The sequence below is a fragment of the Chanodichthys erythropterus genome, chromosome 4, assembly GCF_024489055.1.
Source record: "Chanodichthys erythropterus isolate Z2021 chromosome 4, ASM2448905v1, whole genome shotgun sequence".
Classification (NCBI taxonomy): domain Eukaryota; kingdom Metazoa; phylum Chordata; class Actinopteri; order Cypriniformes; family Xenocyprididae; genus Chanodichthys; species Chanodichthys erythropterus.
Window position 1 is genome coordinate 9117403 of NC_090224.1, and position 27477 is coordinate 9144879.

Consider the following 27477-nt stretch of genomic DNA (forward strand, 5'->3'; position numbering starts at 1 on the left):
TGCTTCAGTCCATTAAGTGTTTATCTTGAAATATCACTAACAATATAAAAGTTACTCTTACGTTTAGTTTATAAAAATCAATAAAGATTTCACCACAAAAAGACAAGTGTACCACGACCTGAAGCAGTCCTTTACTTGCTAAAAAGTGTGAACTATCAATCAAAAAGCAGAAGGAATGTGGAAGATTGTGTACAACAGGTTTTTTAGGAAAATTTCGATCATGTTGATAATTTAGAGGCTTTAATATTATGCGTATCAAATATAATATAGTAGGCTTAATGGGGTTAACACCATTAACACCAAGTTCTATTGAAATCAATAGCAAATCAAGCCTCCTATCTAATTTGTGTGAGTGCAAAGTTGCTGCCTATATAGAAAATGTTCCAAGATAGCTAGGATTGTGATGTGCCTCACTCAGTCATCTTCACCAGAAAGAACTGACCTGTTTCACCAACAAAGTGAACAGCAAGGCTGGTCCTATAGCTAAATCAGCCTGGACTGGCCTTGCAATTCATACTAGTCTATGCTGGTCTTTTAAGCAAGGAACTTAAAAAGGGACTCATGTTAGCAGAGGTGACAAGGAGGTGCTGGTTAAAGCAGCATTTGTGTGGATGCTTGCGCGCCGCCTGCACCCCCTCCCCTCCTCTCCTGCTAAGCGGTTGCACTGCAGACTGTTAAAGACCTGGGCTTTCTTCTCATATCTGAACCCTGCACTAACGCCCTTTCTTTCTCTCCCTGCCTCATTCTCTCTTTCTCGCTTCTATCCAGCTTTGCTTTTAACTCCACGCTGGTGAAGACTGTTTGTTGACACTGAGGCATATCGACAGAGATGTGTGAATGACAAACCGTGCTGTGGGTTTCTCTGCTTTCCTCCTCTCTCTCTCTCTCTCTCTCTCTCTCTCTCTCTCTCTCTCTCTCTCGCTCTCTTTTTCGCGCTCCTTTTCTCCCTCTTTCTCGCACTCATTTCACTCTCTCTCTCACGCCTCTTAGCCCCCTCTTCTCTCTCTCTCTCTCTCTCTCTCTCTCTCTCTCTCTCTCTCTCTCTCAAGCCGTCTCTCTCTCTCTCGCTCCATCTCTGCGAGATACATTATTCAAGCCAGGCAGTTAAAGTAGGTCACACCGCCATAGCCTTCAAACACGCCTGGATCGGGGAGGTAGCAGAGGCATGTGCACACACAAATATACACACACAACACGTTCTCTCTCACACACAGAGGTGCTGTCTTTTCCAACTCCCTTGTTCTGAATCTTCACCAAACCACTGATTGATGTGTAGAGTTCAATAGCACAAAAACAGGGCAATAGTGCAGGAATGAGTGGGGGTGTGTGTTTGTGCATGTGGAATCACCATTCGTTGCATATAGAGGAAGTTCATTTGACTACTGGAAGGCTGCGGAAACACTGAGAGGTAGAATAAAATTTTAGATAGATAGCTAGCTAGATGTCTGTCTGTCTGTCTATCCATCCATCCTTCCATTTATTGAGAGGTAGAAAATCATTAAAATGAAATCATCTATCGATATGTCTGTCTGTCCATCTGTCCGTCCATCAGTCCGTCCATCCACCCACCCATCCATCGATCCATCCATCCACCCTCCCACCCACCCATCTGTCCATCTGTCTGTCCATCCATCCATCTTTCTGTCCATCCACCCATCCATCAGTCTACCCACCCGTCCATTCATCCATTCATCCATCCACCCTCCCACCCACCCATCTGTCTGTCCATCCATATATCTATACACCCACCCATCCATTCATCCATCCATCCATCCATTCACCCTCCCACCCATCTGTCCATCTGTCTGTCCATCCATCTTTCTGTCCACCCACCCATCCATTCATTCATCCATCCATCCATCCACCCATCCAATCATCCATCCATCCGTCCATCCATCCATCCATCCATCCATCCATCCGTCTGTCCATCCAACCACCCTCCCTCCCACCCACCCATCTGTCTGTCCATCCATCTATCCACCCACCCACCCGTTCATCCACCCATCCATTCATCCACCCATCCATTCATTCATCCATCCGTCCATCCATCCATCATCCATCCATCCATCCATCCATCCGCTCTGTTGTATATAAATTTTGTCACTGTACATACAATATATACATCCATCCATCTGTCCCTCCATCCATCCATCCATCCATATGCTATGTTGTGTATATATTCTGTCACTGTACATACAATATATACATCCATCCATCCAACCACCCACCCATCCATCCATCCATCCATCCATCCATCCATCATCCTTATGCTCTGTTCAATTTACATTCTGTCACTGCGCATACAAATGTATACATATGCACGTAACAGTATGTGTCTATATATAAATATATACAGTATATTTATATGTAATCTATATGTGTGTGGGTGTGCATTTCTTTTATATTCTCTGCACACAACTAAAGAAGAACACAGACTGAAAGAAAAACTTTACATACTTCCAAAAAGACAACAATTTGTTCCATCTAACATTCACTTCCTGTTTACAAAGCTTCATATGCTTTCTCCAATACCATTCACAGTAGAACCGAGCCAACACAAGCTATAATCATAAGAAAAACGCAATATGGTGGATGAAACAGACATAGGAAGACACTCGCACACATATCCAAACACGCACACATACAATGGAATGCTAAGACCAGCACCTGTCACTGTCACATGCCATCCAAACCCAAAGCTGATGATGGCAGTTCGGTGAATGGATCTGAACCACCCTGCTTCAGCCAACCCCTCACACCTCTGACACACTCTACCCTTTCTCTCCACCTCTCTGCAGCAAATGAGTGTGAGAAACGCTCCCTCCTCTCTCCTCCATCATCATCTCTCCAGCAGGCCATCTGTCAGCGCTAATGAATGCACACTCATTTGCATGGCTGATGAGCGCTCCTCGTTTGGCGCAGCCTGAACGGAAGGTCGCGTTCTGTCGCTTCTGCAACAGCAAATTTTGGCAGCGAGAAAGGAGAGGGAGAGAGAAAGCGAGGCAAAGACCTACAGAGAGATTAATGATGGAGACGACGAGAGGAAAGAGAAAGAATCGTGAAAACGGATCCGTAGAAGATCTACATCTTTGTTACATATCATTTTTTAACATGCCTCCGCTAATTTATGTTCGTTATACGAGTGTTGCTTTCCTCACATACTTCATGTATGTACCTTTATGCATGTGTTGATCTAAGTCACTGCGAGTAGGCCCATGTGTATGTGTGTGTCTGTGTGTGAGTGTGTCACAGCCCTACACACCGTCTGTGGAAATAAATCAGCTCCTATGAGGCTTCCCAGCCTATCACAATGCATTTGTCTCTTTCACTAGGGAAGACATGTCTGCACCCCTCCGCTCCTTTCCCTCGCTGCCTCAGCTCTTTCCCTTAGCGTGTATGTGTGTGTGTGTGTGTGTGTACATGTCTCCTCCAGTCTCCTCTCCTCCCAGCCTCCCCTGCCTTTCTCCTTTAATTACCGCTCTTTCCTCCCTCCACCCACCCGACCCCCCACCCCCCCACCCCCAAATCCCTTGCTCTCCATGGCAGAGGCTGCTCTCGTTCCCCCTGCCTCTTTCCGCCTGTCTCCTCACTTCCCACCACAAAGCCTGCTTCTGCTGGTCCTAGAGCAGTGTTTTTCATTTTCTCGGGTTTAGGATTAAGAATTTGATTTCTGATCCCACACCATCTCTTGCAGAACACCGAGATCTGTTGGATCGGTTGGTCCTGACTGAGCACTGCGGCTACGAGAGCCTCGTTATTGGTGTGATTTTGAACGTGCGTGTGTGTGCGAGTTTGTGTGTACGCTCTCGACTGCATTCGGAGTCTATCGATCGGTCTGTTTTTCCAGGCAGACAAGGCGTAGGCCATTCTAAGAAACCCACTATGGCACGTGCACATTGAACGGACGCGTGTCGCATGTTCCTCGCTTTAGAGAAAGCCGGCGTCACGCATTCATAGTCACAATGGTTAGCCTTGCTTGTGAATACTGAAAGCGAGAGACATGGTTTCTGGGATATCAGCCAAGTACATATGCATTTCGTCTAATGGGAGTCTGCTCTCATGTGCGTAATTGCCATAGGGTTGCGTTTCACAGCGGCCCCACTCGAGCAATGCCCATGAGGAACAGCACCCTTCACGCCTGTCCCCAGCACCAGCGTTTTAGACACTCTCCCTTTCCATTAATTAGCTTCTCCATTTTCTGTTGGCCACTCTGACATTTTCCTGCTGCTAATTCACTGATTAAACCTATTAACGTGATTAGGGAGGCATTTCCAAGACAGCTGCCATTATATGCGCTACGCCGTTGAGAGGCAACCGGGCTTCCTTGTTTTTCTGAGGTTTGCTTGCATGGGTAGAGAGAAGACGGGGGGGGGGGGGGAAATCAGAGATAAACTACTGTATTTGAAATATCTGCTTTACTTCAGCACCGGGAGCTGTCCAATATGCTCTTCATTTCAGCACCAGGAGCTGTCCAGTGTTCCCCCTTGTTTCAGCACCAGGAGCTGTCCGCTTGTGTTTAAGCACTTGGGGATCTCCGGATTCTACGAAAAAAGAGACATATCAATGTTAGCTGTCTTAAAATGCTTTTCAAATCCTGTCAAATGGGTTCAACGATTTTGAAAAGCCCTGGAATTTTTATGCTCACCCATTTGCATCTTGGTTTTGATTAAAAATAGAACCCAGCAATATCAATTGAGATTTTATTGAAAGACTTTGTAAATGGAGCCATTGTCAGTAGGGATTTAACGCAGACATGGCCGTCGTATACCACAGTGTTTGCTTAATTTTCAATGAGGCACATTTTACTGGCACATAATTCATATTCTATATCAAATACAGACACCCACACTACTGCACACGCTAGCGCACTCATATGGCTTTGTAGACTCTGTAGTCTGTGGGGAGAGCAGAGCAGGGAGTGACTAGAAACAGACTGTCTATGGCTGAATTAATATGGGAGAGACTGATTAAGGTTATACATTTCCAGCCTGCCCTTTGTTCTCTGGCTTCCGGCAGACTGGGTTTGTTTATTTTGCGATACAATTGCTATTTCCTTTTGTTTTTCCCTTGGCCTGGCAGCCTTTGCATCTCCTAAGCAGAGGGTCCGTGCTGTCTGTCTGTCGGTCAGATGAGGTGGGTAAGTCTGGCTCTGCATGCTCCACACTCGCTGCTGCTGCAGTGTCGCGTCGCTTCTGGAGACTGGCTCACACGCTTCTCTCTCTACCGCCTCACACATTCTGCTCACAGCTCCCTCCCTACGCTCCAACTCTCTCACTCCCCTCCTCCCTGTCTGTCTGTGTCTCTCCCTCCCTCCCTTCCTCTATTTCTCTCTCTCCCGCTCTTTCTACTGCCTCTCCAGAGCGGCTGCAGTTCCCTGCTCCTCCACTCTCTCTCCCTCCATCTCTCTAAGTGCTGGCGGAATACCGAGCTCAGACAAAGAAAGCTCAGGAGAACAGAGGAGAGAAGTGAAAGAGTGTGCTTTGAGGGACAGAAAAAGCGTTTTAAAGAGAAAAAGAGAAAGACGGGTGCAGACTTTCAGACCTACGGTGTGTGAGGAGACAGAGAGAGGGAGAGAGAAAGACAGTGTCGCCATTTCAGTAGGTTTCACTTTGTTTACTTCTTGTTCTTCTTGTTTTGCCATGCTGGCATGCCGTGGCCTCATAATCTATGTTCATTTACGAACAAGGAGTGTGCATGTTTGTCTGCGTGTGTGTGTGTTTGAGAGAGGAAGACATTCTAATGCGTTCATGAAGACATCACTTTTGCATTCCAACACACAGGGCTGCAGAGTAGCTGTCTGACAAAGTAAGCTCCGCTACCTCTTTGCCTTCCGAACTGCAATGCTATAGCTACCTGACCGACTAGTGGTTGTTCCCAACTACATATACGCATGGAACTCAATAATTAGCAACTATAACATTGATTTTTCACCTTATTCTGACAGTTGATTCTTATGTAATACTTTTAAGCAAATCGTCATTTTGAACACTAGTCTCTTTTGGCTAATCGTGCATGTGTCGGGGCAAAATGAAACGTCTGTCTTAAACATCTTCATCTCGGGAGAATGACTGTGTGACTCTGAAAGTTGAGTGATTTGAAGTTGAATGTGAGTTGCGGCAGGGCTTTGCTGGATGGGGCTGTTGTAGATTTACCTGTGGAACAAAGAGAAGAGTTGCTTGTTCAACTCGGGCTCATTAAACAGCCACTGATAATGCAGCCATATGTGTGAATATATTGCACAGAGGTGTTATATAATGTCAACCAGTGGCACGACACAGGGCGATGTGATTTAGTATGCACTGGACCTCAGTCATGGAGAGTTAATATTTTTGCAGTTTCCTGTTTTATCAAACCACAATAATAATAATAATAATAATAATAATAATTATTATTATTATTATTATTATTATTATTACATTTTAAAATACTTAAAATACTTTATTATTATTACTGTGGTTATTTATATAAACTTTACAAATTCTAATAAATTATGATAATGAACTTATTATAAATATGATAATTATTCAAACATATTATGGTAATTGATAATGATTAACTTTATTATTATTATTATTATTATTTAAATATGATAATTAAATTAAAATAATCTTTAATAATAAACAAAGTTTTAATATTTTATCTTAAAATCAGCTATCATGAAATAATGAAAACATTTATTATTTATAATAATAATAATCATTCTTCTTCTTCTTCTTCTTGTTAGTTGGTTGTTAGAATCTCACAATCAATGATAGAAGCCAGTGCCTATCTGCATCAGCGATAGAGTATAGCTCTAGAGAAGATTTTGTGCATTATTCATATGCACAACCATCAGAACACATGTTTATGCAATGATATTGTTGACTGGGGGTGTTTTTCAGCTGATCTGAAAACAGTCAAATCTAGTCAAATAATAGCTCAGGAGAAGTTCAAGTGGGAGGTTCTGAACCTGGATCAGCAGTGAGACATCTCAGCAGGAGTTCAGGAGAGAGCGGTCACACTTATGAATACTGTATGTGATCTCATTACTCTTATAAGTTCTTGGTACATAACGATGCTTCTTAGTTAAGTTAATCTTACCATACAAAAATTCTTATAAACAGCTATATGATAGCGACAGTGTCGTTATATACACTTGCAATATGACTAATATACTGCGTTTCTGCTTCTTTCTTTTTTTTCAGTCTTTGTTTTCTTTTTTTGTTTTCTTTAGCTCCTGGTTTGGTTTGGGGAACTCATTGGCTAAATACAAGAGATTACATTAGATTATTGCAACGCTTCAGTCAAGAAATTCCCATTTTAAATGGCCTTACTTGTATGCTTTCCTGTCAGCAAAGTGCCGCATTTAGGATCAGAACCTGACCATGCTGAGGGTAAGCTAGGGTTTGAGATGGAGAAAGGGTCCTCAGGAGAAGATGTGATTTGTTTGGCTAGAAGCTTCATGACCCCAGAGGGTTTCCTTGCCTCAGTGAGCCATTTATACACTGAGGAAGAGAAAGACAGTGAGAAAAAGAGAGAGAGAGAGAGAGGGAAACAGAGAGCAAAACCTTGCCCATTTCACAATCTTACAGGTTTAATGAGTTGCCAACCAACCCCCACCAGCCCTTAACCACCCCATACACACACACACACACACACACAAAAACACTAACCACTCTGTCTGATGTGTGGCATTGGCTCAGACAAAAATAGCATTGTTGGTAAAGGCAGCTTGGGAAAGAACAAAATTGGATAGATTTCATTTATGTGGATATTATGTTTATTATACATGCACATTATCCTGACCTCATTTAGTTATGCCTATATGTTTTGCTCAATTGTCTGTAGCCTTTTTTCTAAGTTTGTGTTTTGAGAAACTGTTGACTAGTTTTTTAAGGTTTTTATTCAGATTTTTTATAGTGATACAATAGCATCTGCACTGTTTCTTGTGTTACATTCATTGGAATGTCAGAGCTGTCCATGCGGGAATCACATTCTAGTCATAATAATGCCATTGCAATGCTAACAATGCATTTGAGTGCATTTATATGTATAAAAAAAAGAAATGCTATCAAAATCCGCTTGTTATAAAACCAGATAACACAAGAAAACATTTTTTTTTGGACGTCGAAATGTAAACAGACATGAGAACATTAAGCTGATGTTCAGAATGAAACTGAGGTAAAATGCAAAAATTTGTCTAGGTATATTTAGCATAATTTGCATAAGATTGTGCATGTTAATGAACTCATTGTTATACTGTCCTATACCAGGGCGCTAACATAATGCTAGCGTTAAGACAGTGCTAGTCAGCGCTTATGCTGTCAAAGTGAGTGAGATTTTCTTATTCCAGCCTACCTATCAAACTCTGCCAAGCTCCCGTTCAATTCCCCCTGTTTCCAGCAGATGTTACTTCAAGCTGGAGTGAGACTCTGGGCTTCTTGGTACTAGCATGGCGCTAAGCAAGCCATTTTATAATATATTCATGATTTAGTGTTGAAGTTGAAAGCTGTCACACAATCATCTACACTACCAAAAAGTTTCCTGAAAGTTTAAGTAGCTCTGATGGTATTCGAAAGGGTTAGTTCATCCAAAAATGAAAATTCTGTCATTAATTACTCACCCTCATGTCGTCCACACCCGTAAGACCTTCGATCATCTTCGGAACACAAATTAACATATTTTTGATGAAATCCAAAAGGTTTTTTTTATCTCCCATAGAAAGCAAAGAAATTACCACATTCATGGTCCAGAAAAGTAGTAAAGACATTGTTAAATGTCTTTACAGTTGAAGCAGTGCAGCGCTTCCGTGTTTAAGTCCAAAAGCTGGCTCAGTACTGGCCGACGCTGTTCACGTGAGCAGCACGACTCATGCGTGTGATGCTGAAGCAGGAGCCGGCCAATACAGAGTCATGTTCTGACACAGAACATGGAAGCTTTGCGATGTGTCAACGTAAACTGCATTAGAGAATGACTGGGTAGAGAGGAAATTGTTAGAAAGTCGTTATTTTTGTTTTGTTTTTGCACACAAAAAGTATTCCTGTCACTTCATTACATTAAGGTTGAATCACGTTGACTATTTTAATGATGTCTTTACTACTTTTCTGGACCTTGAATGTGGTAATTTCGTTGCTTTCTATGGGAGATTAAAAAAAAAACCTCTCGGATTTCATCAAAAATATCTTAATTCGTGTTCCGAAGATGAATAAAGGTCTTACGGGTGTGGAACGACATGAGGGTGAGTACTTATTACTTAATGACAGAAATTACATTTTTTGGGTGAACTAACCCTTTAATGGTGGAATTTTGCTGATTCATGTGGTGCTACAGGAATGTTGTCTGGCTGACAGACAGGTTTTTATTGGCTGATGAGCATGGACACACACATACACACCCAGCGGGCCATTCAGTGCTCACACCATGCTCATTAAGACTGAAGAACCACAATATCTCAATTGCATTTTTTTATATGAATATTTATATGGGAATTTTTGGCTGAATCAATGAATTTGGTGCTAGCGAGGTATTCACTCTGCAGTAGTTTGTGATGATGATATAATAAAGATGTTGTCATCGAAACATAAGGATATTTTACAACAAAAATACATAAAAATGTTACAAAATTTGAAATAAATATAATTAAATTCATAATAAATTTTAAAATAAGTAAATAAAATTGAATATAAAAAAAATTCTTCCATATTTATTCAATGTAAATATTACATTCTCTTAAATTTGCTTTCACTCTGAATGAAACTATCCTTGGCAGACTGCACTAGTGAATGGAAAAGAATCGCTGTATTGAATGCTTGAAAATAAGCATTACTAATAGCATGCTTGAAATGAAAAACATCTTTTATTCTGAGAAAAGAAATCCAATCTTACATTTTTCAACTTTCCCACTAGTAACTTATCTCTGTGAACAGTGCAAAGTAGAATTCGGTAACAGAGAGATGAAAAGACCAATGTAGCCTACTGTAGCCCTGAATCAACAGTTGCATTATGAATAAAGGTGGCTTTTTATATATTTGGGTCATGGTGTAGAGGTTATTTGGTTCTCTGGGAAGCTGTAAATCTAAGAAATTTTATCATATACAAACATGTTATTGTATATTTGAAGAACACTCTTTTAGATTATTCTATTGCCTTTTTCATGGGAAGCCCTGATCTATATTAGATGCTGCTGTGACCTAGTTGAGTAGAGAGAGGAAGGGAGAGGGAGGAAAAAAAAGAGAAAGAAAGAAAGAAAGAAAGAGAAAGAAAGAGAAAGAAAGAAAGAGAAAGAAAGAAAGAGAGAAAGAAAGAAAGAAAGAGAAAGACAAGACAAGGAATGATAGATTTGTGCAAGGGTGAATAAAACATTCAGGGGCAATCCAGGTTCGATCCCATGTTTCAGGATCAGCAGGCATGCAGTGTCCATACAAATCCAGCCTCTTACCCCTTGTAGCAGTGTTTCAGGCTAAATTAGGACCATACCGATTTTAAATAACTTAATATGGCTTCAAAATGTATTTATTTTTAAATGGATAGTTGGTCTGTTCTAGGGGAAACAATGACAGAATAATAAAATAAATATTATAATTGTGCAATATGTGGAGTATAGCAAAATACATAATACTACTCATAAAATGAATAGCTGTATATAATTCAGATAGTTGAAACTATTTTAATAATTCTGCCTGTGTATTATCTTAAAGTTCCCTAGAAGTCTTATTGATGTACAAAACAATTGGATTTGTAACAAGATAAACACTGGAACATTTTATAGTAGTATATCACTTTTTCAGTGCTAAAACACTTTATCCTATCCCAGCTTAATATGCAGAGACAGCTACAGTATACAGTAAGAAAGCCATTCGAAAAATATAAACACTTTCTCTGTGGCACTATGAAAATTCCCCTTTTTGTTTTGAGTGAACCGTCTTATTCTTGAACAGTGACATGAGTTGGGGACGGGACTGTTTGTTCAGGGGGTGTATTTAAAAAGTTGTTTTGAAAACAACAGTTTCTTTTTGCAGTTGTGTTCAGTGGCATTCCTTTTCACTACAGTCTAACTGAGACGCAAGATAACGCTATGTATTTGTATGAAAAAAGAGAGTGATACGAGAGACGTGAAAGTACTGTAGTGCCGCTTTCAGTAAGTCACATGAGTGGTCTTATATACAGTTGCTATGGACAACGGGGAATATTTGTATGAATCAAGTACTCTAAAGGCTTTTAGGCTTATAAACATTTCTCTAGAAGAAAAATGCTTCCTATAATTTTTTGTCGTCAAAGACCCTGCATCTAATCAAATGGTATTTTATCTAAATTCTTCTGTCACATGCTAGCAGCATAATTACAGTATTTAAATGCCAACATGGACACGTTGAATAACTACTAAATGTAAAATTTCTAATGTAAAATTTAATCAGTATGATTTGCAGATGGCTGCCATATAACAGTATTTAAGGGGAGAGAAGTAAGGGTAACACTTTATTTCGATTATCCACTTTGCAACTACTGTACATGTCAACTAGCAGTCATTAGAGTATTAGAAAACAGTCTGCTTAAAGGTGCTCTAAGTGATGTCACGCGTTTTTAGGCCAAAATATTTTTTGTCACATACAGCAAACATCTCCTCACTATCCGCTAGCTGCCTGTCCCCTGAACACACTGTAAAAAATGCAGTCTCTGTAGTCGCCACAAGGTCCGAAAACGGCAATAAAAACAAACTGGTGCAGCCTGGACCACGAATCATAATAAACACGCTCCAGCCAATAACCGACAAGAATGATTTCAAATGCACTTTCAAGACTGTTTCAGGAAGCACGGAGGGGAGGGGGAGGAGGAGGGAGGGTCTAGCTACCCTCTGTTTTGTTTGACAACACTTCGAACGTCAACAGGAAGTTACATCCACCCAGGATCACTTAGAGCACCTTTAAAGTTCACAGAAAAATGAAACTTGCATCATTAATTACTTGCCCTCATGTCATTCCAAACCCGTGAGATTTTTGTTCATCTTCAGAACACAAATAAAAATCTTTTTGATGAAATCTGACAGCATTCTGTCCCTCCACAGACAGCTCAAAATGTTCATAAAGAGATCAGAAAACATATCCATATGTATTGAGTGGTTTAGTTCAAAATTTCTGAAGAGACTCGATGGTTTTATATGATAAACAGATTGAATTTAGGCTTTTATTCACATATAAACATTAATCAGTGAACATAAACAGAAGCTCAACCAAACCTCTTGCGGAAGCTCTAATGTGCTGCGTAACACATGAGAATGAACCTCATTGGTACTCGCACTTCAAGCAAACATGCTTGAGCTTCTGTTTACCACAACTGATGTGTGAGTTGATGAATGTTTTATGTAAATAAAAGCCTAAATTCAATCTGTTCATCATATAAAGCAATAGTTTCTCTTCAGAAAATTTTGGACTTAACCGCTTAATTGATATTGATATAGTTTTACAATCTCTTTAAGAATTTTTTAAAGCTTCAAAATTTCAGTTGCAAAGGCAGTCTATGGAGGGACAAAAAGTTCTCAGATTTCATCAAAAAGATTTTCAGTACTTATACTAACCCTAACTTTAAAGGTGATAAAGAGGATCTTTTCGTCGACTGAGAAACCAAAGACTGTTACTGAGTTTTTGAAATGAGCGCATGCGTAAGAACAAACCCCCCCCCCCCCCCCCTCCTTTCGAGGGAACGCGTCCCAGAACTTGTACACGAGTATTGGAACACGAGTGTTCACCACCGGAATTTGCTGTGTCGTGTTAGTGGATTCATTATGTCGGACTCACCGCAGGTAACTCATAATCTGCAGTTGTTATTCCTGTCTCCGGACAAAAACATTGCATGCGGCGCCTGTGGAGTGTGGAAAGTTACTGGAGAGCGCAGCCGCGCTCGTCTCGCACAAGGAACGTCATGGCAGTGATTGACGAGCCAGAGGGCCAATCGTTTACGCGATGATCGCGTAAATGATTGGCTGATGTTTTTAAGGCCCTACCTTGTGCACAGATGATGTATATTACTATTATTCCTTTCAGTGCACCTAATAAATAGTCTTTTATCAGTTAGTAAAGACAGTTTCAAGTAATATTGCAAAAATGTATAAAACAAAACATCCTCTTTAGCACCTTTAACCCTAACCCTAACCTAACAGTCGACTAATACACTAATGAGAGTTAGTTTTTTGTGTGGTTGCAAATTAATGAGAGTTAGTTGACATGTTGTTGCAAAGTTACTTATAGTTAGTAGAGTGTCTAAAGTGGACTATCGAAAAAAAAAAGTGTAACTGAAGGAAGTTACAGATTTGAGTTGTATCCCAAATGACATCCAGCATCGGAGCATGATAGCTTCTCTTTCCACTTCATAAGGAAAGTTGCTACTGTTGAGTGCATGAAGTGTCCAATGTTCCACACTTTATTTTTCAGTTGAATAAGTGCATCTTTCGGGTATTTAAAATGCAAAATATTGTAATTCTTGTAATACTCACACTACTTATACTGCAAAATGGTATAAATTAGAGCATAAGTACACAAATTGGGATGCATCTTTGTTTTCACAAACACAGAGACAATCATTCTCCAGCCATATTCATCTGCGATTGAATCCTGCAAGTGAATCTGAAAGTTGGTGGCAGCCATTGAAAATTAGTGTTGGTCTATAAACTCCCCATAGAATCCCATAGATCCCCCATAGACCGCATACACTCTCCAAATCAGTACTGACCTGATTTGCCCATATATGCACAGTGACTCAGGAAAGCTATCGAGTCTGTGTGTTGAAAGCGCAACGCATACACACCGCTATCCGATAATGGCGATGATTCACTCCAATCGGTGAGAGCATCTCACAACATGAGCTGGGGCCACATATGGAGGCCTATTTCCTGTTGCATTTGCAGACCCATGGAAGGGAGGGAGGAGTAAATGGAGGGGCCTCATCATCTTTCTTTTTGAATGTGAAAAGGATTCCTTTTGTGTGTGTGTTTGTGCAGCGGGGGCATTTTCCTTAATAACTAATCTGGGGTGATTACACGAGTTCAGCTCTTAAGAGATCATCTGGTTTCTGCTCACTCTTTTTACTTTATGTGTTGTTCTAAAAAGAAAGGAGGATGGAGTACATTAGAGAGCTCAAATGGGCATGAGTATTTTTGCATCTGCAGACATAGACACGGGTTACCGAGGTTGTTGTTGCAGGAGTGTGTTAACAGAATACAAAGCATTCTAAAGAGGTGAACAGGTTCTGCTGCCTTGGCATAGGAGGAAGATATGGCTCTCGAATTTCCAGAAGATGACAGAAGGATGCTTTTTGTCTGTGTGGAAGTGTGTCTTAATTGCTTTTTAATGTTTATATAATCAGTCACGCTTCCTATTGTGCACTGCAAAAAATCATTGTGCTCAATCAATCAATCTGTATTTTTGGCTTGTTTTCCTAAAAAAATATCTAAACATCCTTTAAACAAGATCAAATTACTTTAGAAACAAAATCGCATAGGATATTAAGGTTTATTTTTCTTTCTTTATTTGAAAATCTTTTTTTTTCTCTCTCTCTCTTACAATAAACTTCACTCTTTTAGTTAAATTTGTGCTTAAAACAATTTGCCAATGCAGTAATTAAAGTCAACGTTAAAATAAAATTCACCCTATCTATTTTTCATAGTATTGTGAACGATTCATCAATGCATCTTCTTTTTTCTTTTTTTCTCATAATTTTTAACCAAAGTGACATAGCTTCCAGCGAGTCTTCCAGTGAAAGAACAGACTTCTTTCTGGTGACATATGCCAGACTTCTCCAAACATTTGGGGCCCTATTTTAACAATTTAAGCACATGGTCTAAAGCGCATGACCCAAGTGCACTTAGGATGTGTCCGAATCTGCACTTAGGATGTGTCCGAATCTTCTTTTGCTAGTTTAAAGATGGGAAAAATGGTCGATGCATGGTCTAAAAGGGTTGTCCCTATTCTCTTAGGGCGCGTTCACACTTGTAGTTCGGTTCGTTTGGTTCATTTGGTCCGGACCAAAGAAGAAAAAAAAAAAAACATTTAGTCCTGGTCCGATTAACGTTCAGATTGGCAATTTTATCACAGAACCAAAAGATACTGAACCTTCAGACATAGGGATACATTCACAACGTGATTGGTCGGATTTTATGACGTATTGCCTATTTTGAGACGGAACTTACCGAACATCCAAAACAGTGCTGTTTTCTGAGGTAAATGCGCTCGTTGTGTGTGTGTAGCGGTGCGTAGCCTGTATGTGATGGTATTTTGGCCAGCTGGAAACTCATGAAGAGCTTATAAAATGTGTAAAGTAGTCAAAACACCGGCGGGAATCCATCCGTCACACACACAAATGATCTGCTGCATGGAGACGCGCGTCTGATGCCTGTGACGGGCAAACTCACATCTATGACGAGAAAAACCGACATACGTGAGGATTCTGTCCATTTTAGAGTCTTGTCTTCCTGTTTTTGGTTCGGTTGCATGTCTTTGGTCCGTGTTGCGTTCATATATCATTCGAACCGCACCAGAGTTCGTTTGGAAGCGGACCGAGACCCATCTTTTCAACGGGTCTCGGTCCACTTGTTTGGTGCGCACCAGGGTTCGGATGGCAGCGTTCACATTATGTTCAAATGAACTGCACTAACCGAGCAATCGCACCAGGGTTCGTTTTAATCGAACCAAACATGACAAATGTGAACACACCCTTAATGAGAAATGGGTGTGTTTTAGACATAACGTGCAATAAACCAGTCAGAGTCTCATCTCCCATTCCCTTTAAGGGTGCGTTCACACTTGTGGTTCGGTTCGTTTGGTTCATTTGGTCCGGACCAAAGAAGAAAAAAAAAACATTTAGTCCTGGTCTGGTTAGCGTTCACATTGGCAATTTTATCACCGAACCAAAAGATACTGAACCCTAAAGGCATAGGGATACATTCACAACGTGATTGGTCGGATTTTATGATGTATTGCCTATTTTGAGACGGAACTTACTGAACATCCAAAACAATGCTGTTTTCTGAGGTAAATGCGCTCGTTGTTTGTGCGTAGCCTGCATGTGACGGTATTTTGGCCAGCTGGGAACTCGTGAAGAGCTTATAAAATGTGTAAAATAGTCAAAACACCGGCGGGAATCCATCCGTCACACACACAAATGATCTGCTGCGTGGAGACGCGCGTCTGATGCCTGTCATGGGCAAACTCGCGACTATGACAAGAAAAACCGACATGCGTGAGGATTCTGTCCTTTTTAGGGTCTCATCTTCCTGATTTTGGTTCGGTTACATGTCTTTGGTCCGTGTTGCGTTCATATAGCATTCGAACCTCACCAGAGTTCGTTTGGAAGCGGACCGAGACCCATCTTTTCAGTGGTCTCGGTCCGCTTGATTGGTGCGCACCAGGGTTCGGATGGCAGCGTTCACATATGTTCAAATGAACCGCACTATCCGAGCAATCGCACCAGGGTTCGTTTTAATCGAACCAAACATGACAAGTGTGAACGCACCCTAAAAGCCTGTTGCGCTCGCACAATGGCGGATTCGCTATTTACATGGCGGAATCTGCAAGCGGAAAAACTGAACGCTTCTCTAGTGTGGAAACGGATCAGCTCGTGCCCGAAGTTAAAGCGTGCGAGCAGACCTTCCATGGGACAAGCCAGATATCACCAACCCATTTTTATCTGTATGAACACAATAATAATCTTTTGCATTGTAATCCTTTTATTTTTAACATTTGGCATGTTTGTGTGCTGCTGCACATCCCTGTGTGGGTAATAAGCAGTGTACGTGCGTTGTGCACCCACATATAGGCACATATTACTAACACGCTCTTTAAATAACAAAAAAAAATAAAAAATACCACGGCATTGACTTCAGACCAGGTTTCAATTGGTCAATGGTGCAGTGTATTTCAGATGCCTCAAAATAGCAACACGCCAACAATGCATCTGAACACACCTCGTTTTTAGACCAGCACGCCCACAAATGCATTTGCTATTTAAACAACGTGGCGCAGGACATGAAAATGATATCTGAAACTAGCAAAAAACTCTTGTGTAGCGCCTGGCATTCACATCTTCCTCATCCAATCAACAATCAATGGATAGAACCAAGTCCCCACCCTACAATTTGTTTCCCCCACCCTACAATTATGGATTTTAGCAGTTTTTCTAGTCTGCCACAGTAGGTCCGGTCTCTAGTCTGACTAAATCATGTACGCACTGGTGGCATCTGTGTTCCATCTGTCGTTCTCACCTTCGGTTGTCATTGTCGACCAGCCCTGTGAAAAGTTACATAACAACATCATACTGTAGAACAAGCCTGGCATGATGCTTCAGTAGAGCATCACATCTTGCCTATACCAACTAGCTATGAGGATATTTATATAAAACGTATAGCAGCACACACGCACACACGCGCGCACATAGATGTTAAGGAATGACCAGTCAGTAAATTAAGGAGCTGGCTCTAGGGTTTCTTTCCAGACACTGTTTGGGAGTGTCGGACAGAGAGCTCATAGAATGAGTCATGAAGTGGGAGAGCTGTTATTTTTAACACGCGCGCTCACGCACACACTCCGCCGTGCCTCACACAGGCTGCTATGCAATTGGCTCACTGGGGACAGTCCTGTGATGGAAGACGTGAGGCAACACCTCCATTAGAGTCCAGTGCAGGCCCTCCAGCGCAGTGACTCAGCTAAAACACACTGCTAATTATTCATTAGGGCCAAATGTGCCTACAGTACACAGCCTGCGTACAGCTCTAAGCACACTGAACAACATAATATTCCCTTATCCCACATACACATTGTGGTAGATATGGGTTTTTAACAAGATGAGTAATTTTTGTCATCCTTTGGTGAAGAAGAGCTAGATGAAAATGGCTCATTATTGCAATTATTCATTTTAGGGAAGCGGGAGAGAGCGGGAGAAACAGAGAGTGAGAAAGAAGGAGAGAGAGAGAGAGAGAGAGAGGGAGCCTTGGTTGGTGGTAATTAAAGCACGTCCTTCTCGATAGGACGCAGCGGAGGTCTGGCTGATTGCTCCATGGTTTCTCCGTCTCTGAATGCGTTGTGAATGAGACAGACAGGAGCACGAGCTCTGCATGCTGATTAAAATCATATTTCCTCTCCATCTCAGCTCAATCCGTGCTGATTTGCCTCACTGATTAGAATTTGCTGGTGACAAAGCTGGAGACAGAGCCCAATGCAACATATAACTAATCACATTCCAGCACTGCACTGAGCTCGTAAAGATGGGGAGAATTAGTACTTATACGCTTTTGGACAGATGTGCATTGAACCGAGCCTGGAATGACTCATTAGTTGACAAAGAGCGCTTTGGACAGCCGTATGGGTTTGGTTATAGATGTCAAGCTCTCGTGTGGTTCGGTTGGTTTTAAGCAGATAAAAGCTCAAGCTCTGTTCCAAAACCTAGCAAGCTGACTCGCTGCCTATTGCCTAGATAGGCGTCCTAACTGTAAGTGAATGATTTGAAATGCTACGTAGGAAGAAACAGCAAACACATAGATGATGTTTTAAAGCGCATGACTCAACTCACGATTAATTTCAATTCATGTGACATAAACAGCACAATACTCATAATAATCATAAATATACACAGCACACAAATACCTGGATGGAGATGGGAAATACAGTATTTACAAGTTTCCAAAATTTGATTTTTCAAGGAAAGTCGTATTGGGAAACTCAGAATACTGCTGCTGCCGAGTTGAGTTACCAATGTGAAATTGGCTTCAAACAAGTTAGTTGTGAATGGTAATGAATGATTTTGCAAAGTTTATGTACGACTGAGCTTATAGCCCATGCATGCCATAATATCTTAGAAATAGTTTCACTTCCTTTGAAACTTGTTAACAAGTCAGCTTGTTAAGTCTGACGTCAAACATCACAGTTTTCGTGTCCAAACGTTCGTGTCAAAAGCAAACAACAAATGGTGTTAATATACACTCATAATATTTAAGACGTCATGACTTAAAGAGATGGTTCACCCAAAAGTGTTTTACTCACCCTCAAGTAGTTCTAAACCTGTATGAATTTCTTTGTTTTGCTGAACACAAAGGAAGATACACTCAAAAAAAATAGCTATTTGGCTGAACCATGGACAAATGGTTCCACGTGACCGAAACAAATAAAACCAAATAGAATCAACCATGTACAACTAACTAGAATCAATGGTGTTCATTTAACTTGAATGAATGGTTTTAGTTTATTTTAAATAAATGGTTTTCATGTAAATTTACATTCAAATAATGCTTCCTGTTTAGTTCAGTGATTTACATAAACTAAATATAACTTTTTTTCACACGTACAATGTTTGGTGTTGGCAGTCCAAATACTGTTTTCACTGAGAACACTACCATAGTGGTGACTTTATTATTAAACCAATTTGATTTTTTGTTAGCGGGTCCTCAACCCAATCACATGCTCCACACTTTACCAAAATGGTAACCCCAAAAACACTAACATAACAGAAACTTTTAAATACCAACATAATAGAACATTAAATATTAACAAGTCTCTCAATTTTCTCATTTTGCTAAAAATGCATAAAATATTTTTCAAACATTTACTCTCCCAATTCAGCCCACGTGCAAAGCATCCTGTTTGATTGGGTTACTTAACTGAAACATTATTTCAAAATGAAAACATCAACTCAAAGAGTAACAATTTCAAGTAAATTTAACATGAAGCAATCACATTTGAACCAGAAACCTGATACAATGGTGATAAATCAAAATAAATTGTTTAAATAAAGTGAACACCATAAAAAAAAAACATTTTTTGAGTGCATTTGGAAGAATGTCAGTAACCAAACAGATCGCGCCACCATAGTATTTATTTTTCATTGACTACCATAGTATTTATTTTTATATTATTGATCTGTTTGGTTACTGACATTCTTCCAAATATCTTTCTTTGTGTTCAGTAGAACAAAGAAATTCATACAGATTTGGAACTACATGAGGGTGAGTAAATGATGACAGAATTTTCATTTTTGGGTAACCTATCCCTTTAAGCAGAAGTCTTTGCTTTTAGAAAGTAACTAGTTTCCCACTGGTAAATATGGCTAATTTTTAAGAACTTGATGCAGACATTCTGCCATGGCTTGATAAGCTGGTCGCAATGCATTATTGGATTGCTTCTGTAAAATGTGTCTACTTTTTGGAACGTATCCTAGGACATCTTAAAATTCAGCCTTGGTAGGCAGCTCAATAGGTTCTAGAAGCATTTGCCTTGAATTGTCAGATGCTTTACCAATCGAATGGCACTTTTACATTCATAAATCTAAACAACCTCCTTGGCGCTCTTTGGATTTGTTAACAGACATGAGATTTCAGGCTCCCGTGCATGGCTACACGTGTTCGCGTGTGAAATACACATCTATGTGTAAGAACTGGCAGAGCTTTGTGCTATCCCAAATGCACAGAAGAACACATCCGCTCACCAGCTGCAGAGGTAAAGCGTGGTGAGCCCAGCAGGCTGCTGTAGTGGAGAGGAGGAGATGTAATTAGCAGGTATGGTGTGAAAGCGGCCAGATCAAGCTGCAAGGTGCCCCGCATTGAGAACAAGCTAAGCGCTGCAAAGTTCATCATGACATTTTCACCTCCATTATGTGTCATGGGATGGCATTTGTCTTGTATTTAATAGATGTTTTGTGAGCTTTTCTGTGTTTGTGCTTTAATTTGGAAAATTGCTTAGTGTACTGGATTAGATTTTTTTGTTGTTTGGTCTTTTTTTGTTTTGAAAGAATCTTTAAATAGACTATAAATAAAAGCGAAAGAAATCCTTCCACAAATTCTGTAATAAAAGCCTGTTCACACCAAGAACGATAACAATTGGGGTGTAACGAAACCCTCATGTCACGATTCGATACATATCACGATATAAAACAATGCATTCTGGGTAAAATTTGTCATTTTAAGAAAAGAGGCCTATAGGCTACTTTATCGAAAATAAGAAATAATATTACCCAGAATGCATTGTAATATACAGAAGTAATATACTGTAAAAACAATGCATTCTGGGTAATAGTTGTAATTTTCAAGAAAGTAGACTCTCGAAAACGACAAATAATATGCAGAATGCATTTTTTTTACAGTTATTTTTTAGAGTGTAGATATATAAGTAGTTTTATGGTAGTACTGACACTAAAACTTCGTAAACTTTATTTTTTTTTCACACAGTAATTTTCATTTTGGGTGAACTATACACAATACATATTGCCACTATTCACCATACGTTCATTTTTGTATTGCCACGATATATTGTTACACTCCTAATAACAATAAAGATATAGTTATAAAAATAATTCTAAATTTAAAAGAATGGCAGAGTCCACAACGATAACACCTCAGAGGAACGATATCATTGGAATTACTTTCAAATCGATTTTTTCCAGCTGATGAATGATAAAAACATTGACAGCCAATCAGAATCCAACCTACTTTAAAGAGTTTGAGCATTTAAAGCATCAGATGACAAAACATGTAGATGCTAATACAGATATCGTCATAGTTATCTTTATGGATATTGTTCTTGGTGTGAACAACCTTAAAGGGATAGTTCACCCAAAAATAAAAACTATTCCATGATTTACTCACCCTCAATCCATCCTAGGTGTATATGATTATCTTCTTTCAGACGAACACAATCTGAGATATATTTAAAAATATCCTTAGTCCTCCAAGGCTTATAATGGTTGTGAATGGTAGGTCAAATTCTGAAGACAGAAAAAATACATCCATCCATAAAAAAAAAGATGAATCCATATGACTCCCGAGGGTTAATAAAGGCCTTTTAAAGCAAAGGGATGCATCTTTGTAAAAAAAAAAAAAAACATATCTACAACTTTATATATTCAAACAACTAGCTTCCAGCAAAAGACCTCACGCAGAATGCGCAAGTCGATTTGCGCCAAATGAGTAATCTTCTGACGCGATGTATGACGCAGGATGTAGGAGTACGGCTGGGCAACAAACTCAAGCTCCTCTTTCGAAATCCTCCGACATTTCTCTTAAAAATTTCTCATGACAAGTGTTTTGTCTTGCTCTCTCCTCTGCGCCTCCGCGTGCATCATTGCGTCATCGCTTCAGGTCAGAGGTTGCTCTTCCGCCCAAATTGATGTGCGCAGTATGTGTACGGTCATACGCCGAAAGCTCGTTATTTGAATTTATTAAGTTTTAAATATGGATATTTTTCTTACAAAAACACATCCTTTTGCTTCAGAAGGCTTTTATTAACCCTCGGGAGTCGTATGGATTCATTTTTTTTATTGATGGATGCATTTTTTCTGTCTTCAGAATTTGGCCTACCATTCACAACCATTATAAACCTTGGAGTACTAAGGATATTTTTAAATATGTCTCGGATTGTGTGAAAGAAGATACACCTAGGATGACTTGAGGGTGAATAAATAAGGGGATCATTTTAATTTTTGGGTGAACTATCCCTTTAAGAGTTATACTTTTAAGTATTGACTAAATGATTATGATTTTTTTTTCTCACTTTTGCCTCAACTGCATTCAGTTTGGCATTGAAGTGGAGTCGGAAATACCTTATTTATGAGTTATTAGCACTTGAACATCTAAGGAAAGTTGTATTTACAAGTGGTGAAACTCAGAATTTGAGTTGTTACTGGAGTTGCTGCGTTGTGACAACAGAAGTTCATGGCTTCAAACAGGTCGGCTGTGAATGCTATAATGAATAATTTTGCAGTTTGCAGCTCATAAATGTCAAGTTAGTCATTCACCTTTCACAGTTTGCTTGTATGTTTTTGTTAACGGTTAGGCAATGGTATTTTTTCTGTTATTTTGTTCTGGATTGCATTTTTTTGTGTAATTATTGAATAGGTTTTAAATAAAAGAGACAAGTAAAGTTAGGATTCCACAAATCCAGGAATAAGTTATACTGGGGAAAAAAAAGTGATCATATTTGAATGCAGCCATTAGCTCTCAGCTAGTCATTGCTGGTATAATTTGATGGGTAACATGCGATTTCTTCCTGTCAGACGATTCTGGCAGTCTGGGTGCCCACGTCTCCTCCGGGCCTGGCACCAACTTAGGTTGTCGAATGAGGGGCCAAAAGCTATTTTCCGCCGAACTGCTCCTCTCTCTCTCTGAGGACATGAAATCTCAGGAAGCCTTCGCCTTTCCCGTCGCTGGGAGAGAGGACTTCTGGTGCCTCCGTTGCTATTGACGACGTGTTGGTTGGATCCCACGCGGTTGCCAGGCATCATTAAGACCTGATGGCACGGGTTTCTCTCTCCATAAGCAAGCCTCGAGAATGGCAGGGGCAATTAAAGCTCTTCTCTGCCTGATGGAATAGAATGAGGCCCCAAGAGAGAGAGAGAGTCAGGAGTCAGAGAGGCAGAGAGAGAGAGAGAGAGAGACAGAAATGAGATGGAGAGGGAGGCATTGTTCTCCAGCCTTACCTTTGATGAGGATGCGTTAGAGTGCATCAGGGTGGAAGACGGGTTTGTTTCATTGTTTAGCGCAGAGTGTCTTTGTGGATTGCATCCATGCCATGCACTATATGGGTCGAATCAGACTCCAAGCTCTGAGAGCCCTCCATCCAGGGCCATTTGTAGATTAGCTGCATCTGGCAGATCGAGACCATTTCCATTAGTACTTAAATTAGGAATCTTACGAGAAATGTCCTCAGAGCTCGGGTGGCGTCTCAGAATTGGAGATGTGCCGGCGTATGTTTTGAAGGAAAGGAAATGTTCTTCTCAAAATAACTGCAATTGTGGGCCTCTGATGTAATTGTAATTTCAGGCTGATCTAGTTTTCTCGCTGGCATTCTGCTTATAACCTATGGCTTCATGGCTAGTCATGTAGCTAATAATGAAGAGCTCTACTGTGCATGTGCTCTGATTCTAAATGAGGGCTGGAAAATGCGAGCAGCCCACACTCTCTGCTGTGTGGTGATTGGAATTCTGGCTAGACTCTTTGCAGGCATCTGCATTACATGTGCACACACATACACGCACAGATTTGCATTACCGTCGCATTCACACCGAGTGAGTCACGCCGACTGATAAGGTAGAGCAGAAGTCTAGACTCTTTGAAGCTATTTGAAGTATTGGATGGCCAAACATTTTCCAACACTGACTATCGGACTTTATTACCCAGCAGACAATAGGGTGCCTTAAAACACACTGGCTATTTGGAATAGTACTCTACCATGCTACTCTCACTATAGCTGCAGTACTACTGGATTTGCCAAAATGTAATAGTACATACTGTGTGAAATATGGTATCCCACAATGCAATGCCATTGTGATAGAGGAACAGGAAGAAATATACACTACCATTTAAAAGTTTGAAGTCATTTTTAAAAAGAAATTAATAGTTTAATTCAGCAAGGATGCAGTAAATTGATCAGAAGTGATGGTAAAGATTTTTTGGTTGTTCCAAAAAGAATAAATTGCGAATAAATGTTGTCGTTTTTTTTCACATTTTGTTCATCCAAGAATCCTGAAAAAAAAAAAAAAAAACATAAGTTTCCACAAAATATATTAAGCAGCACAATTCTTTTCAACATTTATAATAAGAAATGCTTGAGCACCAAATCAGCATTAGAATCATTTCTGAAGGATCATGTGACACCAAAGATGCTGCTATGCCATCACAGGAAATAAATTACATTTTAAAATATTAAAATAGAAATTAAATTGTAATAATATTTCACAGTATTGCTGTTTTAACTGTATTTATATCAATGCAGCATTGGTAAGTGTCTTTTAAAGACATTAAAAAAAATGTACATTTTAAAATTTTTGCAACTTTTGAACTGTAGTAAAGGTCACAATTTTTAATATCTTTTTTTTTTACTTGTTAATTGATTAGGCTGCCAAATGTTAAGAATTTTTATATACAAAATTGATTTAAGAGCTGATAACTGCATACCAGGTCATTTGACAACAATGTAGCATATTACTGTTTAAAATGTAGAATATTGTCTACAGTTTTACCTACTATTTATAATAATAATGGAAAGTATACACACTATATACTGTGCAGTGTTCAGTAAGCAAGTATTCCATACCGAACATAGCCAACATTTTTTAACAAGTGAGAATGTGAAATGAATAATGTCTCATGACGTGATTGTTTCAGGGCTCTTGTAGACATGATGCCATCTGAATTGGGGCCAAGCAACAACCAGCCAAGCAAATCTGACCGGTCAAACCACATAAATCCAGACCAATCTCAGGGTCACTGACACCAGCACACTAACATAACATAGACAAACATGTGTCTTGAATCAACAGTAAATATGATTTCGGATTTATATGTGCTGTGGTTTTTTTTTTTTTGTTGTTTGTTTTTTTTGGACTGTCCGGTGGGGTGATGTTAGGCAGGGTTGAGGGGGAATTAGCTGGAGAGATTGCATGCCGAGCCTTGAGGGTTGTAGGGTCATGTCTCTCTGACTAGGTCACTCTGTTCCTGATGACTGAGCGTGATGCACACTCACGCAAACACACATGCACACACTCTCGTGGGGGCGGAGAGGCTCACAGTGGTGCTGTGCATCTGGAGCAGTTTTTAGATGAATGGGATGTGACAACAGCACTGCCAGGCGAATGCCTGGGCAAGGGTGCTTTTTTTTGTTTTTTTGGGAAGAGTTTGGCCTGATGCTAAAATAGTGAAAATTCTCTAGCTAGATCATTTGAACACCATCTTGATACACAGTGACTGTTGTCTGTAAAACTTATTTTGTTATCCTGATAATTTATACTGTTTATACTGAGTAGTTTTCCCCCCAATTAAAATTTTATGGGATATCCAAAACTGTCAGCAGAAATTTGTCTGATATCCCAAAACCAGTTAACAGCAAATATTGTCTGATACCCGAAATTAGTTAACAAAACATTTTTTTGTCTAGTACCCAAAACTGTATTAAAGGGTTCACACAAAAATTACATTTCTGCCATTAATTACTCACCCTTATGTCATTCCACCCCCTTAAGACCTTCGTTCATCATCAGAACACAAATTAAGATTTTTGATAAAATCTGTGAGTTTTTTTTTTATCTCCCATAGAAAGCAACGTAATTACAGGGTTCCTACGCGGTTTGGAAAAGTATGGAAAAGTATGGAATTTGATTTGAGTAATTTCCAGGTCTGGAAAAGTATGGAAAAAAGAAATCAGAGTATGGAAAAATATTTGTGTTTCCAGACTGTTGTCTCTATTCAGTTTTCTAATTTATTATACCTGCAAACTAGACACTTTACAGCGAAATTAGCTCTTTTGAATCAAAATACATAATTTATGTTAATCGTGTAGATCCGAAGAGGTTTTTTTCAGGGCGAGTGCGTGTCTCAGGATTCTCACAAGAATCGAAAATGGGCTACTTTCCCATAGACTGGAGTGAGTCGTGATCTTTCTTGGTGCTCTGTGGCGTGATAGATCGCTGTAGTGCTCGTGAACCGACCATCTCTTCTGCTTTACTAGTTACAGCACAAAATAAACATGATTGAACATCCGAAGGAATGTTGAAAGATAAAGTACAACTTACTGAATTCTGTATCACATGCAATCGATCAATCATTGTTTCAACGGCAGAAAGGCATCAATAAAACTGTCATCATGTAAAAATATCACATTTAGCCTACCTCAGAAAAGCCGTTCAATGGCCAAAAACTCATTATTCAGCTACAAAAATGAACTTCAAGAGGAGCATTTTTCTAAATATATGCACTATAGGCTATTGCATATTCATTGTATTTGTACTTAACATGTGCTTCGATATTAAATGTATAAATCTGTTTCATGACAGCCACCATTTAAATGTTTAGGCCTAAATAATAAAAAAAAAGAGAAAAATAATTGTCATTAAAAATTTATATAAACTTCCTTTAATTTAGCCTACATGAAAGTAGCTTGCAAATCAGTTTTAACCAATTATTATAATGATGTACCAGCTGTGGTTCCTTGTATAATTTACAGCATTAGTTGAATTTTTTTTTCTTTGAGGAAATTTGCCATGTACAGTATTTGACCTGATAGGCCCCAAATGAATCAATATTGAATCGAAGGTAATCAAATCAAAATCAAATTTTCAAAATCAAATTTTCAAAATCAAAATTTTCAAAATCAAAATCAAGCAAGCTTCTGAATCAAAATTGCAAAATTGGAAACAAAGTCACTACCCTTTTAAACAGGGAATATATTAGTACTTGTAAATTAATCCACAACAGAAGTCACACAGCAACGTAGTTTTAAGAAGAGAAGGGCCTAGACGTAAATACTGAATACAAAACTTTATTTCAACAATCAAACACTGATTTAAAAATCACTAAAAGACTGTAAGAACCCTACTACAAACATGAAGCAGAGAAAACATAGAAAAGGAGACAGAGACTAACCAATGACAGAAAAACGTTTGGAAGGAGGTCTGGAAATTTGAGTCTGGAAAAGTATGGAATTTTGAAATGGAAAATGTGTAGGAACCCTGTAATTACCATCATTCAAGGTCCAG